The following is a 21032-nucleotide window of genomic DNA, read 5'->3' as shown; positions in this document are numbered from 1 at the left end:
GATGGACACTTGGCTTACTTCCACCTTCTGGCTGTTGTGATAATGCTGCTATGAATGTGGGTGCGTAAGTATCTGAGTCCCTGCTTTCGTTCCTCTGGGTGTATTTCAGAAGTGGGATTGCTGGTTCATACGGTAATTTTGTTAATTGTTTGAGGAATCACCATGCTGCTTTCCACAGTGACTGCACCCTCCCCTCTGTGGTGCACAAGAGCCCCAGTTTGTCCACAAATGCCCCTGCCCACCCTTCTAGCCCAGTACCTGCTCACCCTTCCCATCAAACTTCCTCAGTCAATGGGACATTTCAAAATATCATGGGCAGAGACTGCTTTTAATGACATACACAGTGCTGGTGATGGTAGGGGCCGGGGGAGGGGGCTTCTGTAACACAGGCAATGGAATTCTCAATTGTCTCCACCTTTCTTAAGGCTTCCCAGGTGGCGCAGTGGTAAAGAATCCACCTGCCATTCAGGAAACACAGGTCCTATCTTTGGCTCGGGAAGATCCCCTGGAGGAGGAAATGACAACCCACTCTGGTATTCTTGCCTGGAGAATCCCATGAACAGAGGAGCCAGGCAGGCTATAGTCCATGGGGTTGCAAAGAGTCAATCACGACTGAGCTACTGAACAGCAATAGCAGCAGCCCACCTTTCTTGTGAGAACGATATGTGTCAGCATTTAAGATGTGCAGATAGGACAACATCGTAGGAATTTGTCCCAAGTAAGGATTCAGACTAGACTGAAAAGGTGTGGTGTGCAAAGGTGTCTTATCAAACGCTGTCAATAACAGCAAAATTAAATAAACAAACTAAATGTCTGTTTGTCCAGCAGCAGACACTTGGTTTTTTAAAACTGATGATCTATCCATGTGACATATGATGAAATATTATGCCGTTAACTTTAGGTGTACTGAGGGAAAATGAGCATAAAGTAATGTTCTGCTACAAAAGTGCATGACAGTGTGACCCTATGTTTGGATAAATATATATATATGTATATTTTATATATATATAATATATATATAATGCACAGACACCCATACATACAGAGACAAGGAAAACATGTATTTATGTATCTATATATATATATATCTGTATACTTATGTCTTCTACCTCAAGATGTACATATATATATATGCTTTCTACTTCAAGCTATAACCACTGTCTTGGCAATGAGTACCCACCCATCCCCTTCTGTGCAGCCCTGATCTAAACTGGAAAAACCCTGCCAACCACGAGGAATCCTTACTCAGTGGTGCCGTCAAAGTGGTCTTTCAATAGCACATTCACTCTGCACTGGAGAGTTCAGCCAGGAAAGGGAAGAGGGGAGGGAGAGAAGAAAAAGAAAACGCTGAGTGTGTCAGTGTCTTGAAGCCTCTGAGCTCAATGAGGCAGGTGTGCTGCGGGCTGCTCCAAGACCGCAGGGGCCAAGGAGGCCGCAGTCAGGGCCCCAATTAAAATGTGCCAAATAGCCGGCACTCCCTCACATCTGGCTGCAGAAACCCAGAGGTCAGAGTGCTTAAGGATGCATAAAATGCGGATTTTTCCATAATTATTTAAATATGTGTTAATGAGTGCTGCGAACTGAGTCCGAGTATGTCCATTAAAGGATTACAGATAAAGGAAAATGGGGAAGCAATAGTTTCAACAGTGGGGAACACAGTCAGGTAGGGATCAAAATCAGTTTTGGCTCCAGTCCTACTGCTTAGAGTTAAGACCACACAGCCTCACTGGGGCTCCGTTTTCTCATCTGAAAATGGACGGCACAGGGGGATAGATGGATGAATCCCCAGCTACAGAACCCCCCATCCTCAGACCTGTCAATCTCCTGAATTTAACGAAATTGGAGAATAAGAATTGTCCAGGGAAATGGAGCTTGCAAGAAGATTATGGAACTTTGTGTGTTTTCTTAGCAGTGTAAGCAGAGAAAAGGCCCTGTTTTTTAACCAAAGGAGTTGAGAATACAAATAAGCCATTCAGAAAACTCGGAGAAAAATCTGATGGGGTGGGGGGCATCAAACACTTGTGCCGTTAGCCAACGTCCCCCCCCCCCATCCTCTTGTCCCCGCTCCACCCCGAGGGGACAGCCGTGAAAGCGGCAGCTTAGTCTACAGTCCCTTTAAGGAGGGAGGCATTTACACCACTTGCCAGAGGAGTGGAGGAAACACAGGAATGACATTTCCATCATTTTTCTTCCCCAAGCGAGGAAGGAAAAAAAGAGAAAGAAAGAGCCCCAGTGCAAGACTGCTACATTCCATGCCGTTGACACCTAGCCTTTTATTGGGACTGCTGCTTCCAAAATAAAGAAAGTAGTGATTTCTGGGTGTATTTTTACCTACGTTTTTGAGGATGTTTTGGGTCTTTCATCTCCTTTGAAGGCGTGTCACCTAATTACGCCGCTTTCATCCGTGTATTCCCCAGTCGGAACATGCCAGTCCCCTGCACAGCAATTGATCCTGATGGACGGGCTTCCACTCTCCAGCTGGTGCGGAGCCTGGGTATTTGTGAATACCTGAATAAACTCCTTTAATCCAAAAACAAACTCCTCCTGAAAGAAGCAGGCTGAAAAGGCCTTTCATGGAGTGTTTTCCAACTCACCGGTTCATGGTTTCTTTGGATGTTGCCGTGCTTCCTGTACTAATGGTCTCTGAACGCCTTCCTGGCTGCGGCTTACTGGCCCACTGAGCTCCCCGCTGAGGTCCCGGGAGTCACAGGGGAAGAAGGGAACAGGTAACTCAGGAGATGCTCATAGGAGCTGCCAGGACTGGACGGGTGCAAACTGAAAGGACGTACATGTGGCTGAGAGTGCTGTGTTCTTTCTACAGCATTCTTAAAGACCTGCTTCTTCTGGTCATATTCAAAACAAAGTTACAATCACACACAGTGCTCATGTGGGGTTAATCTGTATTAAAAGTAGACCACTCAAATTAGCTTTGAAAGTTCATCAGTGCAGAGTAGGACATGACTTACTACACAATTGCAGTCATCTCACATGCTAGTAAAGTAATGCTTAAAATTCTCCAGGCTAGACTTCCACAATGTGTGAACTGTGAACTTCCAGATGGTCAAACTGGTTTTAGAAAAGGCAGAGGAACCAGAAATCAAATTGCCAACATCATTTGAACATCGAAAAAGCAAAAGAGTTCCAGAAAAGCATCTATTTCTGCTTTATTGACTATACCAAAGCCTTTGACTTTGTGGATCACAATAAACTGTGGAAAATTCTGAAAGAGATGGGAATACCAGACCACCTGACCTGCCTCTTGAGAAATCTGTATGCAGGTCAGGAAGCAACAGTTAGAACTGGACATGGAACAACAGACTGGTTCCAAACAGGAAAAGGAGTACGTCAAGGCTGTATATTGTCACCCTGCTTATTTAACTTCTATGCAGAGTACATCATGAGAAACGCTGAGCTGGATGAAGCACAAGCTGGAATCAAGATTGCTGGGAGAAATATCAATAACCTCAGATATGTAGATGACACCACCCTTATGGCAGAAAGTGAAGAAGAACTAAAGAGCCTCTTGATGAAAGTGAAAGAGGAGAGTGAAAAAGTTGGCTTGATGCTCAACATTCAGAAAACTAAGATCATGGCATCCGGTCCCATCACTTCATGGCAAATAGATGGAGAAACAGTGGAAACAGTGGCTGACTTTATTTTTGGGACTTCCAGAATCACTGCAGATGGTGACTGCAGCCATGAAATTAAAAGACACTTACTCCTTGAAAGGAAAATTATGACCAGCCTAGACAGCATATTAAAAAACAGAGACATTACTTTGCCGACAAAGGTCCATCTAGTCAAGGCTATGGTTTTTCCAGTAGTCATGTATGGATGTGAGAGTTGGACTATAAGGAAAGCTGAGCGCTGAAGTATTGATGCTTTTGAACTGTGGTGTTGGAGAAGACTCTTGAGAGTTCCTTGGACTGCAAGGAGATCCAACCAGTCCATCCTAAAGGAGATCAGTCCTGAGCGTTCATTGGAAGGACTGATGCTGAAGCTGAAACTCCAATACTTTGGCCACCTGATACAAAGAACTGACTCATTGGAAAAGACCCTGATGCTGGGAAAGATTGAAGGCGGGAGGAGAAGGGGACGACAAAGAATGAGATGGCTGGATGGTATGACCGACTCAATGGACATGAGTTTGAGGAAACTCCAGGAGTTGGTGATGGACAGGGAGGCTTGGTGTGCTGCAGTCCATAGGGTCGCAAAGAGTCAGGCACAACTGAACAACTCAACTGAACTAAACTAGCGACTGAACAGTGTTCCACTGGATAAGTCTTGGCCTATGTGCATGGCATATGCAGCCCTCACCATAATCAAGGAATGTGCATCTCATCCCCTGAGATGTTCCCCATGTTCCCATACGATCCCTCCCTCCTCCCACCCAGCATGGCCCTTGGCCCCTGGCGGGGATCCATCTGCTTCCTGTCTCTGTTTCGTATATTTTGCGTATATGGAAATTTCACGTATGTGAATGTCAAATTTCACGTATATGGTCATAAACTTTGTACTCTTTCTTGTGTAGCTTCTTTCATTTGGCAGTTCTTTCAAGATTCATCTATGTTATAGCATGTTTCAATCATTTTTTAAAAGCTATCGAGGTACAGTTGATACACAGCAGCACGGGTCAGTATTCTGTTCTGTTTTATGACTAAAATTCCATTACATGGCTATAGCACAGTTTTGTCCATCCATTCATGTGCTAATAGACATTTCAGTTGTTCCCTGTTTGGGGTTATTATTATAAACAAAACTACTACCGACGTTTGCCTTCCATTTTCCTTGGGTAAATACCTGGGAATGCACTGGCCAGATGATACGACAATTATATGTTTAACTCTTTAAGACATTGCCAAACTGTTTTCCAAAGTGCTTGTCCTGACTTTCAGGTTCAGCTCTGACATGTAAAAAGCTTGGGATCACACACTCATTCTCACCACAAGAAAAGTGCTGAACAACCCAAAGACTGATTACTCTCCCTGGACAGGTCAGAGAACTGGGATCTAAGGGCAAACCATTGGAAGGTCACAAGTAAGATCTACTTCCTTGGAGCAGGAGCTGCTAGAGCCATAATCTGGAGCATTTTTCTTAAATGCCAGCTTGCTGGAGGCTGAGTGTAGGCTGACGTGAGCATGAGAAATGCCCAGGCCTGCAGGCTCAGGGCACGTCCGCAGGCTCATGGCTCACCAGGTTTTGACAGCAAGTGGCTGAGAAGGACCCCCACACAGGTGCGGTTCATCTTTCGTTTCTGACTGCCCTCCTCGGTGTGTGATGGCACTGTGGTTTGTATGTGCATTTCCCAAATGACTAATGATGTGAAACATCTTTTCCTGTAGCTGCTCGCCATCCACAGAATCTCCTTGGGTGACGTTCTTGTCCCAGTCTTTTGCCCTGTTTCTATCATGTTGTTCATTTTCTTATGATTGAGTGTTTTATTACGTTTCTTTGGTTTTTGGCCGCATAAAGTCTTAGCTACAGCACACAGGATCTTCGTTTCCTTGTACAGGATATTTAGTTGAGGTACGGGAACTCTTAGACATGGCACGTGGGTCTAAGTTCCCTGACCAGGGACTGAAGGTGGGCCCCTGTGTGGGGAGTGTGGAGTCTTAACCACTGAATCACCAGTGAAGTCCCTATAAATGAGTGTTGAGAGTTCTTTGTATATTCTGAGTCAAAGTTATCAGATATATGATTTTCAAATATTTTCTCTCATTATAAAGCTTGTCTTTTAATTCTCTTAACTGTCTTTTGAAAGCAGAAGTTTTGAATTTTGATGCAATTCAAAATTTCAAACTGTTGATGTGTAGATCATGCATTATGTACAAGATACAGATTCTGACAAACCTAAGAAATCTTTGCCTAACACGTGGTCACAAATGTTCGATCCTTTTATAGTTTTTGGTTTTATATTTAGATCTAGGATCCATTTTGAGTTAACTAAATATGTGATGAGGGGGTGACAATTTGTATTTTTCAAGGGAAGGAAGTTTCCTTCTATTCATTGTTTTCTGAGAGTTTTTTTTTTTAATCAGGAATAGGTATTAGATTTTCTCAAACATTTTTCCTACCTTTATTGAAATGATTATATGATTTTCTTTTTTAGTTTGTTCATGTGACAAATTACATTGACTATCTAATCAATTAATCTTGCCTTTCTGAGTGGGGCAGACCTCAGTCATGATGCATTCTCCTTTCAATATATCATTAGATCTGATGCCAGAGACTTTGCTTAGCTTTTTTGCTTCTGTGTTCCTGAGGAATGGTGGTCTGTAGTTCTCTTTTCTTAAAATTTATTTGTCTGGATTTGGCATAAAGGTAATGCTGATTCATTAAATGAGTGCTTTTCAATGTTTTAGAAAAGTGAAAGTGTTAATCGCTCAGTCGTGTCCAACTCTTTGCGACCCCACGGACTGTAGCCCGCCAGGCTCCTCTGATCATGGGATTTCCCAGACAAGAATACAGGAGTGGGTTGCCATTTCCTTCTCCAGGGGATCTTTCTGACCCGGGGATCAAACCTGGGTCTCCTGCATTCCAGGCAAATTCTTTACCATCTGAGTCACCAGGAAAGTCACAAAATTTGGGTAAAATTGGAATAATTATTCTCCTTAAATGTTTGAAAACAATTCACTAGTGAAGCCATATGGGCCTAGAGTATTCTTTGTGGAAAGTTTCTAACTACAAATATAATTTTATTATTGATAATAGAGAGTACTCTTGCCTATCTAATTGTTTCTTTCAGAATCAGCTTTGGTAAGTTTGTGTCTCTCAGGCAATTTATCCACTTTTCCAAGTTGTCTGTAAGATCTGTAGTGGTGTCAGTATTCTCATTTCTGATATTGGTAATTCTCGTCTTTTCTCCTTTTCCTGATCCAAATGTTTATGATTATTTTTTTGTATTTGAGTTCTGTGTTTTTAGTTTAACACCACTTTTTAAATTTTTATTCAAGCATGGTTGATTTACAATGTTGTGTTCATTTCTGCTGTACCACAAAGTGACTCAGATATATATATATATATATATATATATATATATATATATTCTTTTCCATATTCTTTTCCATTATGGCTTATCACAGGATGTTGAATACAGATCCCTGTGCTTTACAGTAGGACCTTGCTGTTTATCTGCTGTTTATCATCTTTATTGATCTCAAGGAACCAGCTTTGGGGGTCGTTGGTCTTCTCTGTCATTCCCTGTCTAGAATCTCCCCCCACTAGAGGAGCTCTTCCTTTCCTACTTTCCCTGTGCCTCAGTAGCCCCTCAGACAGCACCTGGTCTGGGGCTGGGCTCCAGGGCTGAGTCATCTACCAGCTCCCCATTTTCTCAGCCCCTCAGCCCCAGCACCTCCAAGTTTCACGTGAAAATTTGTTCAGCTTTGGAGCATTCCAGTCAGATACTTCAGTAAAAACCCATGTGTGGATTTTGAAATACTCTGGCTGCTCACACAGCCTGAATGACAGGGATGTGAATGCAGTGTCCCTTCAGTGACGGGGGTGTTTATTCCCTGACTCTGCCCTTTGCTAACTCATGGCCACAAGTGACTAACCGTCTCTAGACCTCAGTTTCTCTCTCTCTAAAATGGGAATAATAATAATAGGGTTGTTTACGGGCCCACTGAGACGATGAATGCAAAGAGCTCAGCACAGACTGGTACCGGGCAAGCGTCCGTGAGCAGTTGCTGTTAGAATATGACAGCGAGCATTATGGTCTGGGGCTCCATCCCCTTTACTCCTGGAAAGGAAGGATTTATAGTCTTCCTTTTCTTATGTTGATGTTGCAGCTAATGTTTATTGGTTGTAAATGCTACAAATATAAACCTGTGGTACAAGTCCACAGATGGTGCAGTTTGTCCCGTTAAGGACTCGTCCATGGCCACACCTGGTGAAGCACTGGAGTTTACATTCCCAGCACCCAAAATACACTTCAGCTATAAAAGCCTCGCTTTGGGAGCTTGACGGCTCTGTGGCTGCATCCAAGAAGAGCTCAGGTCACGGGTGTTTGTCTGAAAACCGTCACAGGTCTTTCCCTGGGGTGCAGTTGTACTCACGTGGCTGAGGAGAACTGAGGGGCAGGGGTGGGGGCACCAGACCGCTGTGCAGCCAGGGCCTCCAAAGCCAAACCAGCTGCCCCGCTCCCTGGTGGGAATGTCATCGCTGGCATCCTCAGGGCAGGATGTGAGCCCTGTGGCCGGACGGCTGGAGAGCGAGCGGAGGGAAGGAGACCCCGGGGGGAGAGGTTTCTGTGTGGGAGAGCCAGAGGGGCCGGGAGGGTGGTCAGGTCGGGGAGGATGTGAAACCTGCCGGCCTCCCTGATGGTCTGTGTTGAGGGGCCACATCCTAATAGCATGTGACAGGCGTGGCTCTGTGTGACCCGCCACCCCCGCCCCACTCTGGCCAGACAGGCTCCGCTGGTCTGTCCTGGTCTGTCTCCAGGGATCTTTGACGGACACATAAGCCACTCAGATGTCTAGTCACCCTACGGCCAACGTGTAGATGGCAGAGGGTCGGGGGCAGCCAGGGCAAGGGGAGAAGCACTGGGGGGTGGGAGCCCCCGACCAGCCCCTGTCCACGTGCACCCGTGTGAGAGACCCTGCCTGAGCTGCTGGCCAAGGTCTGTGAGGAACAGACAGACAAAACAGGTGCTGAGCTATTCTATCGCTGCTGGGGGTGGCTTGGCACACAGCTAGCGTCCGCAGTGGCTTACAGGTCACAGCTGACATGAGCCCCTGAGTTTCTGAGGGCCTCAGGGTTTTCCATCCAGAGAGTGAGAGTCGTAAGGCAGCCTCTGAGCCTTCTTCCTGGGAGAACCAGAGCCCTGCCCGCGTGTCCGCACAGCCGCCTTCCCACGGCCCGTGTCACCTCCCCTTTGGTCTCTTATAAGGACACCTGCCATCTCAAGATCCCTGATTACATCTGCAAAGACCCGTATTCCAAGTAAGGTCCCGTTCACTGGTACCAGAGACAGGATGTGGGCATGACTTTGGGCACGTCGGCCCCCATGGCATGCTTCACCTCAGGGCAGTGTAGTGCAGGAAATAGACACCGTCGGCCCCAGTGTTCGTCTCGGCTCTGCCATTTCTGATGGGGTGGCCCGTGCCTCGCTGAGCCTCTGGCTCTCCATCGGTATCACCCACAGCATTGCCATGAGGGCTGCCTCAGATGGCACACAGGCCAGCTCTTGGCGCTGCCCTTGACCACACAGTGTGGCCTTGGTACTGGGTAGCCCAGCACAGTTCTGACCCAGCAGTTAGTGGTCAACCATACTCCACCCGCCAGACAGCAACGTCCTGGTCCGGGCCTGTGAGAAGGGGCCGTGCTGGCCTTTCCTTCGTGGGAGACGGGGCAGACCAGAGCGGGTCAAGGAGGGGCTCTAGACGGACAGGAGGCCCACTGTCACCCTTCCCGGCCCCCAGCCAGGTGGGCGGGGCCTTTCCCTGGGCCCTCCCTGTCTTGCTCTGTGTTTGCCTGGATTTGAGCACCAGCCCCGGACCACGTTCCCAGGGAGTCAGCCAAGGGCGAGCCTCCCCCGCACTCCTGGAAGATGGGACTCTGGAAGGCGCTCACTGGCATCTTGGATACCCACAGCGGTTTGCCAGAGCACAGATGCCCCCGATGTCTGCCTCCCGACCGGCCTCCCTCTACGGCCTCCCTGCCCTCTACCCACTCCCAGGCCCCCCCAGCAGGGCCAGCAGCAAATGACTGAACTGGGTGACCTCCGCGTGCCCCCGGCGGCGCCAGCATCAGCCCAGGGCAGGGGCCTTCAACAGACTTGGATTAGAGGTTTGGGGTTTGGAACATCCACATTGGGATAAAATCAGAATTTTTTTTTTTTTAAAGAAGACAATTTCAGAGACACAGTCTGAAAAACAAAACAGCTTTTTAGCTCTTTCTCTGAAATGACATCAGCGGCCACCACAAAGCCCGAGTCGGCCCCGTTGCTCTCGACCGTGGGGATGTATCATTTCCCCTCCAAAATACCATCGGCGTTGTCCGGATCCCAGCCGACTTGGAGCCGCTCCCTCGGTGGGAAGCGGCCTCGCTTTCCCACCCATGCTCCAGAAGGGCCTTATAATTGGAAAAGTGCAAGTTGCAGATGAACCGGGAGCCCGGGCCAGGAAACGGGTTTTCATGGCGCTGTGTTTGTCCTTGTCTTACACCCACCCCGGTAGTGCGGGCCACGTGGGCATTCACGTCCTGAGATTCCGGGAACAGCCGTGCCCAGGCCAGCTGCGCCCTGTCCCTCCTGCCCCCTCCCTCCAGCCCCATTCAGACCCGTGCCCCTGGGGTTTTCAAATTGTATGAAAACTGGAGGATATTTTCAAGATGGATTTTTGTTTAATTGAAACAGCAACCCAATTTCACTGAAATGTGTTTATCACCACATAAAGATAGGCATATAAAAAGAGACCAGAGAGAAATACGATGACATATTAACAGTCTGGTTGTCTAGGGCTGATGGGTTATTTTTTTTTTTTTCTAATTCCTGCTACTTCTGTAAATTTTCTCAATTTTACTTTTGTAACACAAAAAAACATTATTTATTAAAAACCACCAACTGGATCTTGTCACAGGGCCAAAATGAGCTACTTAAGAGAGTGGAAAGTCAGGCTTTATGGAGAGCCAGCAGCCCCTGGGGACTTATTTCTTTGAAGAGACACTTTTTAAAAACTCAGAAATAATCTGCATAGTTGAAACTTCTGTTCCTCTGGGATTGTTATTCCTTCATTAGTTAAAGTGATTTACTGAGTCACAGGAAATTTTGCTGCTGGCCCAAAAAGTGATCCCATTTCCCAAGCATCCACTGAGTGTTTGCCCTGATAAAGCCGCTGCGTTCCTGCCCTGGGCGGGCGCACAGTCTAACAGAGATTGCTGGAGACCCGTCTCTTGTTCCTTCAATTGGCAAACACATATGAACCGCTGCTGTGTGCTGGGTGCTGTTTAGGGGGTGCTGGGACGCGGCAGTCCACGAACAAGATGAACCCCCTTGTTCTCATGGCGTTTAAATTCATGGCAAATGTAGACAAAGGGGAATGTAAAACTCGCTCAGGAAATTCAGAGGAAGGGGTCATCAGTGATGGTAGTGATGGGAGGTGGGGGGTGTCCATGTGAGGGAGGGTGTTATGGGTTGAAATGTGTCTCCCCCAAATTTGTGTGGTGAAGTAAGTGCCTTGGAGGTGACGGTATTTGGAAATGAGCTTGTTGCAGATGTAATTAGTTGACACAGTCTTTAGGGTGGGCTCTAATCCCGTGGGACTGGTACCTTGTTAAATGGAGGGGTTTGGACACAGAGCTGTCCTGCTCTCTCCATGTCAAACATGTTCTGATTCACATGGACACGTGTGTGAGGCTGGAGGGGGAGACCTCAGGGCACCTAGAGGCCCCTTCCCTTCCTGGAGCCCACCAGTGGCCTTTGGGAGAAAGCTGAGGGAAGCAGGGCCCCGTGTTGGTTCACTCATCGAGTATCACTGAGCTGCTACGAGCCAGACGCTACCCTAGGACCAGACACAGATCCCTGTCCTTATAGACCAGAGATTTCCCTGAACACTTACTATGCGCAGATATCGCACTGGGTGATTGAGACCCAGAGTCAAATGAGACAAGTTCCCTGTCCCCTTCCACCCTTCTCTCGGTCCATCCATTCATTCATCCACTCCCTGTTTCTTCTCATCTGCTGTCAGGGAGTCTGCCAGACAGTGTGGGAAACAAAAAAGGAAGAGTCACTGTAACAGTCTGATCAGGAAAACAGGTGTGTTTAAAAAAAGAAAACTCTAAACAATACGATAAGTTCTCCAATAAAAGGAGGCACTGCATGCTTTAGAAACACACAAGAGGGAGAGACAAACAGCCTGGGATGGAAGATTTAGAGGAACGTCTGCAAAGGAGATGGGTTTTGAAGGAAGAACAGGCGCTCACCAGGGAAAGAGAAGGTTCACCTGTGCAAAAGCACAGAGGTGTGTGTGAGAGCTGTGTTTCTGGAGGTCCCTGTGAGGACAAGCCGAGGTCGTGAGGCTCCAGACAAAGCTGTGGAGCTGCAGGGACCATGGCTTTAAAGACTCCGATATTCACCCATTTATTCCACAGCTTTTTATCGAGCCCCTGCTGTGTGCAGGCACTGTAGACATGACAGGGAACAAGACAGTGGAAACCTCTGCCTTGAGGGAGCTTATTTCCTGCAGAGGAGACAGGAAACGTCCATGTACAAGGGAGAAAGGTGATGGAGGTAGGGCAGGAGAGGGGAGAGTGTGGTCAGGGAGGCTCTCGCCAAGAAGACCCAAAGAAGGGGGCCAGTGGGGTAGGTGGCCCCATGGGGAAGACACTGCACCAAGGGGTGGTGCCCAGCACCTTGGACCTGGGACAGGAGACAGAGCCAGGGGGAGGGTAGTGTGGTGGGGGTGGGGGGCTCCTGAGTGCCACATGGCCAAGGAAGCACGAGAACACGGGCTCACGGGGTTAGGCGGGGTGTTGGCCCGAGCTGGATTTGAGGGATAACTCTGGCTCCAGGTTAGGAGCTGGTCCTAGGTGGGGAGTGAGCAAGGGCGGGGACGCCTGAGCTGATGGCCCCGGCAGAGTCTTAGCAGGTTCTGGTGGCTCAGGAATGATTGGATGGATGGATGGACAGACGGACGGTGCAGCCTCTGGGCGCTGGAGGCCCACGTGGAACCTGAGACACAGCCCAGGGAGGAGGCTCATCACCCCCACTAGTAATGTAACTGCAGCGTCCAGCACTGTATCCGCTTCTGGGGCTGCTGCTTCAAATGACCACAAGCTCGGTGGCTTCAAACAGCACGCATGGTTCTTTCAGAGTCTGGAGGTCGGAAGCCTGACGTGGGTCTCACGGGGTCAAGTCCGGGCGTCTCAGGGCCGCTGGGCCCCTCTGGAGGCCCCAGGGGAGAGTCCTTCCTTCGCTGTTTCCAGCTCCTAGAAGCACCTGCGTCCCGTGGCTCGGAGCCACGCACCCCTCCCGTCTCCCCTTCCGTCATCGCATCTCCTCCTCTGACTCGGACTCCTGCCTCCCTCTTCTAAGGCCCTTCCTGTTGCTACCTGGGACCTAGCTGGATAACCCAGTGTCCTCTCCCATCTTAAGGTGGGGCCGTTTTCCAGCCCACCTAGGAGCCTCTGCCAGGCTGTGCAAGCCCCTTACCATCCTTGGTCTCCAGGCCCTCACAGTCACCCAGGGAGGAGCTGCTTCCAGTGATGAAACGGGCTCAGAGAGGGTGACTTTCCCAGATCACATCCATGGGTTCTAGACGCAGTCCTGGCGTTGGTCACCCCATCCACCTGCCCTGTTGCTGATGGCCCCCCTTCACCATGTGGAATCCCCAGGGCCTGTCACCTTCATAGCAAAGGGCCTCCCAGGAGAGACACAGACAAGCCCCTCAAAGAAACCCTGGACTTTCACAGAGGTCACCTTGGAAAACCACCTCACCTCCGAGAAAGACGCACCCCAACCTCACCCCTGTTGCCCTGCAAGAAAGCCAGTCACCCACTCTTGAGAACCAAGTGCCTTTTGAGCTCCCGGGGTTCCTCTGAGGAGTCCCTGGGGAGGACGGTCTCTCTGTGACAAGCCGGCTGGCGGGGGCTCGGCCGAGCAGCGGGGTGAGCCCGAGTGTCAAGCAGAGAAGAGCCAGAGCCCCTCTGACACCGGGCGCGGGGGGGCGGACGCTCGTGCCAGGAGAGGCGTGCAGCCTTGTTTATTTTTATTTTTGCGACTGAAAATGCTCACTTCCTAGGCCCCTCGGCTCAGTATGGCTGTTCCTTTAAAGAGAAAAAGGAAGTGTGGTCCTGGCAGAGTGAACCGAGGCAATAAAAAATAAATCTTGGTAATTGTTGTGGAGACAGAAAGCAAAACAAACCGGACTTAAGTACATTGTAAGAAAATGTCAGCGTCGGAGGCTGGGCCATTAGCGTGCGAAATCACTCCTCTCCCCGGAGGAGCCGCTGGACGCGGACCAGCCTGTTTGATTTTCTGCATTCCTCATTCTGGGGTTTCTTGGAACGTCAGACTACTGCGTTTTTTTCTTTTTCCTGAAAAGGACGGGTGGCTTCAGAGATGTCGATTGGAGAAACGTCCGGAAGGAGCCTGAAGGGAGACAGCCGTCTGCGAGCCGTCCTGCTCAGCAGTGGTTCCCGGGGCCCGGGCCCGCAGGTGAGAGCGGAGGGCAGGGCCGAAGGCGGGGGTGTCCTGGAAACACCCCCCTACTGATGCCTCTGACAGCAGCGTCTCCCCTTCAGCATCACCAGAGGGAGCACCCAGCATCACGTCTGCAACGCGGACATAAAGTGGGATGTGTCTCTACCCCAGGGTGACTCACCTGTGTTTTCAGAAATGATAGCAAACTCCCCCTGGCACACCTTTCTGCACCATTTGTCACAGGAACAAACTTCAGAGTCATGAGTGAGTGTCCGAAAGGACCAGGACTTGGGGGTGGGAGTGCAGAACCCGGGGTGACATTCCTGGAGTGCATCCCAGGAGCCGATTCCCAAACCGCCCTCATTTGCTGGGAGAGGGTCCTCACTCATGTCCGATGCCTCTGATAGAACCCCTCACCTTTGGAAGATTCTGGTTCAGATGACTGAGTGACGTTGGGGATCTGAGATCACCCACCTCCCAGATGGGGAAACTGAGGCTCAGAGCGTGACAGAGGTGGCTCAAGTCCTGATATGGGCCCAGCTGGGATTCCGACCCAAGAGCTCTTCATCCCAGTCACCCCCTTACGTGGAAGGCAGTTCGGAGATCCTGTGTGGGCGCCAGCAAAGCGCAGACACGGCCACTCGGCTCACGTTCCCAGCGTCCACTGTGGTCACATAAACCAGACTTTCTTTGGGAAGGACCTCATTTCTATCCTGAACTTTCTGCAGAGTTGAAGACCCAAAGATAAGCCACTTGCTTAACTTGAAGAGGCCCAAAGTGTTTTCCTATCAGCAACTTCTGGCCAACAAAGATCCGTCTAGTCAAAGGTATGGTTTTTCCAGTAGTCACGTATGGATGTGAGAGTTGGACCATAAAGAAGGCTGAATGCCGAGTAATTGATGCTTTCAAACTGTGGAGCTAGAGAAGATTCTTCAGGGTCCCTTGGACTGAAAGGAGATCAAACCAGTCAGTCCTAAAGGAAATGAACCCTGAATAGTCATTGGAAGGACTAATGCTGAAGCTGAAGCTCTAATACTTGGGTCACCTGATGCGAAGAGCCGACTCATTGGAAAAGACCCTGATGCTGGGAAAGATTGAGGGCAGGAAGAAAAGGGGACGACAGAGGATGAGATGGTTGGATGGCATCACTGACTCAATGGACATGAATTTGAGCAAACTCTGGGAGATGATGAAGGACAGGGAGGCCTGGCATGCTGCAGTCCATGGGGTCACAAAGAGTTGAACATGACTTAGTGACTAAACAACAACCTTCTGGCCAGCTGGAGTGCCTGTTCCGGGCTGTGTCTTGTCTTTGGGATTCCAGGTTTACCTGATGACGGTCAGCACTGCCCCAGGAGCTAGCGGGAGAGCAGAGACGAACTCTCTCTGAGATCTTCCCCAGACAAGCTGGAGAGATTTCCTCTCCTCCCATCTGAAATCGCGTTCTGAGGCTCACTGCCTCGGGGGCCTTCTGCATTGGCTCTGGCCAGGGAGACCTCGAGGGGGCTGTGCTGGGCTTCTCCCACTAAATCAGAAGTCTGGACACTAAGTGTGCAGAGGCGGGAGCCCGGCCTCTCCGCTGTGAGCTGAAGCAAGGCCCATTAACTGGCTGGGAATGACACATGGCCAGGGATTAGCGGGTTTACAGACTCTAAACAGCTGTAAGAGCCAGGGGAAATGCCGCAGCTGCCCAGGGGTAAGGAGACCGGCATTGGGGCGGAGGCGGGAGGCACCTGGCCCCTGCGCTAACCGGCTGTGCAACACACACAGCAGGCTTGCCTCCCTAAATCCTCTCGTCCGTTATGTGCACCAACACACCTGCCTTCCCTGCAGGGGCCTCTCCCTGACCCCAGACAGCAGGAGCGCATCTGACCCTATTCCTTCCGGATGGCACAGAGGCGCCCTGCATTTGGGGAGGCACCTGGGTGTTTTCCAGATTGCAGAGGAGGCCTCAGTTTCCATGCAAGGCAGGTCGTCCTACAGCGCGCCTCCACTAATGGGCAACAGCGATGCGCATGCGTCAGCCGCCATCAACTTGCCGTGCCTGCCTGGGGTTTCTGAGGCTCCACCCAGGCCATGGAGAAGGCTGAGGCCATCGACAGGTGATGTCTGCTGTGGGCGTGGTGGAGTGTGTGCCTGGATACACAATGCCCGACCTGGAGCTTGGGCTGAAGGAGGGAAGATCTCAACATACATGTGTGTGTGTATGGAGGCACCTTGGCCACAATAGCGAGCGTTCCAAGACTTCAGCACGTTTTTGTCTTTTATCAGCCGGCCGTGAGATACAGCCCATGTTTTATGGAAAGGACTGAGGGGAGGAGAGACTGAGTCCGTGCTCAGTAAAAGGCAAAATAAGGTGGATCCTGTACCTTTAACCACTTACCTCCTGGACCTCTGGGAGGGGAGGACAGGCTGATGGCTCTGAATGGACAAGACTGGGTTCATTTCTCAGAGCTGCTGTTTATCCGTTGTATCATCTGGGGTTCAGAGAAGGAAAGGGACCCCTCCAAGCTCACACAGCTTGGAAGAGAAGAAACCTGCACATGTATACAGGGCTAGTCTGCTCTGACCGATGCTCTTTCCTCTACGTCAGATGAGAAGGTAACTCTTATCCCCTGTGACCAGGGACATGAAATCAGAAGGAGTCTTGAGAATGAGCCAGAACACCCAGCAATGTGCCCCTTCTAATGTCACACAGCCGCAGGTTCTTGACGTGTCCTCCCACGGTCCTCGGACTCACACGCTCTCCAGAGGCCGTCAGGACGGAGCAGACACCTTGGGCCACACCAGTGCAGCTGTCTAATGGCAATCCCAGCGCAGCTGGGAAAAGGAATTAGCACAAACCTCAAGACAGTGCTGTTCTCAGGGAATCCACAGTCTGGTCAGGCTGCTCAGAGTGGGAAGGGAGGCTCACACTCTCTTATCTCCTGACTCGCTCAGCCCCGTCTCCAGAGAGCCTTCAGCCCCATGAGAAAGGATCTGGCGGGAAAAGGGAAACCGCACACCCGGGACTGAACAAAACCTGAGCTCCAGGGTCTTTACAGGGAGCCCATCACCATGACCTCCTGACCCGTCTTCTGGGGGCCATGACCAGACTTTTTGCTGAGGAACATAGCTGCCGGGGGTCCCCAAGGAGCCATCTCCTGCAGCCCAGGGAGAGTGTCTGGTGAAGCTGCCAGGCCCCGGATGGTCTCCTGTTGTTCCCAAGCACCCTCACGTCTGAGTGCTGGGCATCTTTCATGGCATGTGGCCACCCCAGGAGCACACCGCTGGCCTCTGCTACAGCAACCCACACCCTTAGCAACCAGAGACCGCATCGGAAACTCTGTGCCAGGGCTTCCCTCAGAGCAATGCCAGCCACACGTGTGCATGAGTTGTGATGATCCCTCATGCAATGTGGGAACCCTGGGTTCAATCCCTGGCTTGGGAAGATCCCCTGGAGAAGGGAAAGGCTACCCACTTCAGTATTCTGGCCTAGAAAATTCCATGGGTCCATGGGGGTCGCAAAGAGTCGGACATGACTGAGCGACTTTCACTTTCTTGTGCCAAAGCGGCCACTGCCATGGGGCCCACATGAACAAGCGTGCACACTGCCTTCCAGTCATCGCCCCCATCCTCATGGATTTAACTTTTTAAATAGGGAAAATATTAGCATTAACTTGTATGCAGAGTACATTATGAGAAACGCTGGGCTGGAAGAAGCACAAGCTGGAATCAAGGTTGCCAGGAGAAATATCAATAACCTCAGATATGCAGATGACACCACCCTTAGGGCAGAAAGTGAAGAGGAACTAAAAAGCCTCTTAATAAAAGTGAAAGAGGAGAGTGAAAAAGTTGGCTTAAAGCTCAACATTCAAAAAACTAAGATCACAGCATCCGGTCCCATCACTTCATGGGAAATAGATGGGGAAACAGTGTCAGACTTTATTTTGGGGGGCTCCAAAATCACTGCAGATGGTGACTTCAGCCATGAAATTAAGACGCTTACTCCATGGAAGGAAAGTTATGACCAACCTAGACAGCATATTCAAAAGCAGAGACATTACTTTGCCAACAAAGGTCCATCTAGTCAAGGCTATGGTTTTTCCAGTGGTCATGTATGGATGTGAGAGTTGGACTGTGAAGAAGGCTGAGTGCCGAAGAATTGATGCCTTTGAACTGTGGTGTTGGAGAAGACTCTTGAGAGTTCCTTGGACTGCAAGGAGATCCAACCAGTCCATTCTAAAGGAGATCAGTCCTGGGTGTCCTTTGGAAGGAATGATGCTAAAGCTGAAACTCCAGTACTTTGGCCACCTCACGCAAAGAGTTGACTCATTGGGAAAGACTCTGATGCTGGGAGGGATTGGGGGCAGGAAGAGAAGGGGACGACAGAGGATGAGATGGCTGGATGGCATCACTGACTCGAAGGATGTGAGTTTGAGTGAACTCCAGGAGTTGGTGATGGACACGGAGGCCTGGAGTGCTGTGATTCATGGGGTCGCAAAGAGTCGGACACTACTGAGTGACTGAACTAAACTGAACTGAAAAATCAAAACTCTTCAAACTTGGAAGTTCCGCTCCCTCCCCTAATCCTTCACCTGTTCTCACTCTCTATAGTTAATCACTTTCCTTGATAATTGTTGGCCTGTCCATTCTGCATGTCTTTGAGAGGGAAAATGTTTCACACATACCTGATATATATGAGAGACACATAAGAAATAAGTATACATTATATGCAAAATAAGGCACATTGTACATCTGGTTTTCACGCAGTTTCTTCCCGCAGTGTTGCTCTCTGAATATCATCCCATGTCACTCCCGGCCAGACCTTCCCACTTCTTTTTACCCCTGTGTCGGCCTCCACTGTGTAGACGGGCCAGTTCATTCAACTGGATCTCCTAGGTGTCGGCATTTTGGTATTTCCAATATTTTGCAATGGCAAATCATGTTGCAGTGACCTCCACATGTATGCCTTCTCATCGTCAAGGGAAGTATTTTCCATGCAGTGCAAGCCTGCGTGTTTTTGCATAGTTGAACATTGCCTGTGGCGGAGCATGGACTCTGAGGCTTCTCTGCTTTGGCTGCGGCTCCTCTCTCATGAGCAGGCTGACTTGTCCTTAACAGACCACCTGCTGTCTCCTCTTTCGTAAACAGGGATATTACACATACTATTCTCTCCATGGGATTCTCATGAGGACTGCCTGAGCTGGTGTGCACAGAGATGCTTAGAATTGCGCCTGCCACATAGGAGACCCTCAGACCCGTCCTCAGGGTGTGTCCGTACGAGACATTGTCAGAGGTCCCTCGGGACTGGTAAATGGTTACCGAAGGATGTCCTGGACCGTAGCATCTGCCAATCCCCATGGTGTAAATACTCCCATGTGGTTGTCACTCAGCTTGGCATGGGGAAGCACACAGTTGGCTCTTCTGATGCAGTGCCAGCTGTCCCAGCATCTCCCCCACGTGCCCTCTGACCTCCTGACCGCCTGTGAGCAGCGCTGCCTGCCCAGCAGCTGACCCTGGTGGGTGAGGCCTTGCCCGAAGCTCAGCCCGGCCTGGCTTCCTTCCTTTCCCACTCCCACTTCCTCCCTCCTCCTTTACCTGTCTTTCCTGAGAACTTCCTTAATCAACTCTTTTCACACACACTCTTGCCCCAGGGCCTGCTTCTCAGGAACCCGCTCCAGACCGCATCTCAAGATACCTTTTCCCCAGAAGTCACTGAGGTTTGGAATTCAATAATACTCTACAAACTCACAAGCCCTCTTTTCCACGAACCCCGCTGCAGCCTTCTCTGGGGCTTCCTCCGCGTCTGTGCCCCAAGGTGTGTCTGTCTCGGCCCTGACTCATGGGGCAAGGACCTCTCCTCTGACTCAGCAGTGCCATTTCCTGCCCACAACCTTCTAGAGCTCTTGCACTTTTGACACAATGGAGACCAGCCCACCCCTGATTCACCAGTTCAGTTTTCTGTCACATCCTGTACTTTCCCTGAGGATTTTTCTGTTCTCTTCCTCACCAGGGCCAACGCCAACCAGCCCACAAGCAGCAGAGAACAGAAACTCCGCCAGGCAGACTCCAAGACGGTTCAGAAAAATAAAGAGGCAAACATGGCAGGTCAGGAGGTCCTTGGCTCTTCTCTCGTTGGACTCGAATTCGCTGTGTTGAAACATACATAGTCTCTGAGTTTCCTTCCTCACTTCCCCCAAGAAGGCCTTGGCAGGGAGGCAGCATGGCGCTCCATGTGGCAGAAAGGCAAGAGAGCCGCTCGCCAGCAAGTGTAATGCCTCTGGAAAGCATTCAGAATACTTGTGCGTTCTATATTTTTCCCCCAAGTAAATAAGGTGGAAAAGCATCAGAATAGTCAAAGTTTTCCCCAGGAATCCAGACCATGGGGAGAAAAATGACAAGTTGTCATGGCTCACCCTTGTGAGCCACGAGTCTCTCCATGAACCTAGCGTAGCACCAGTGCCTACAGAGGAAGGGACACCTTTGTATCTGAGCTTGGCTTCCACACTGAGAGGAACCAGAGGAGCTGCCAAAAAAATGGCCACTTTGAAATCTAGTGAAAGCAGCTAAGTCAACAAAGGAACAACAGGATCCAGGTTGCAAAACAAGTTGGAAAAACTTTTCCAAGTGCTGTCTTGGTGACCGCGTGACACAGATCCTTTGCTTTGCCTCCAGAAGCATTTAGCTCAGGGTTGCTTCTCGAATTAACCTACAGGCAGAGGAACGTGCTCTTAGGGTGAAACTCCATTGTTTCTGTTGCTTTCCACAGAGCTCACCATAAGATATTTTAAATGTCCAGCACTAAAGGACATTATCACGTCAGTCGTGAAACCATTCCAGAACTCCGTCCAACTACAGACGAGCACCATTGTGCCGATAAAACATTGGGGTTTTCCTTCCTTCAGAACTCCAT

At 49.9% G+C, this 21032-nt stretch overlaps 1 long non-coding RNA gene across 1 annotated transcript; it reads right to left on the bottom strand.

Annotated features, from left to right (window-relative positions):
• Positions 1-2279: 2279 nt before the first annotated feature.
• Positions 2280-19945, bottom strand: LOC129632391 (uncharacterized). Its single transcript, XR_008704492.1, has 3 exons — positions 19872-19945; positions 2595-2689; positions 2280-2490 (listed from the first exon to the last, which is right to left on the bottom strand). It is a non-coding gene; the product is annotated as an uncharacterized LOC129632391 (long non-coding RNA).
• Positions 19946-21032: the final 1087 nt, after the last annotated feature.

Source organism: Bubalus kerabau, chromosome 17, assembly GCF_029407905.1.
Source record: "Bubalus kerabau isolate K-KA32 ecotype Philippines breed swamp buffalo chromosome 17, PCC_UOA_SB_1v2, whole genome shotgun sequence".
Lineage (NCBI taxonomy): Eukaryota > Metazoa > Chordata > Mammalia > Artiodactyla > Bovidae > Bubalus > Bubalus kerabau.
This window is presented reverse-complemented; position numbering and strand designations above follow the sequence as displayed.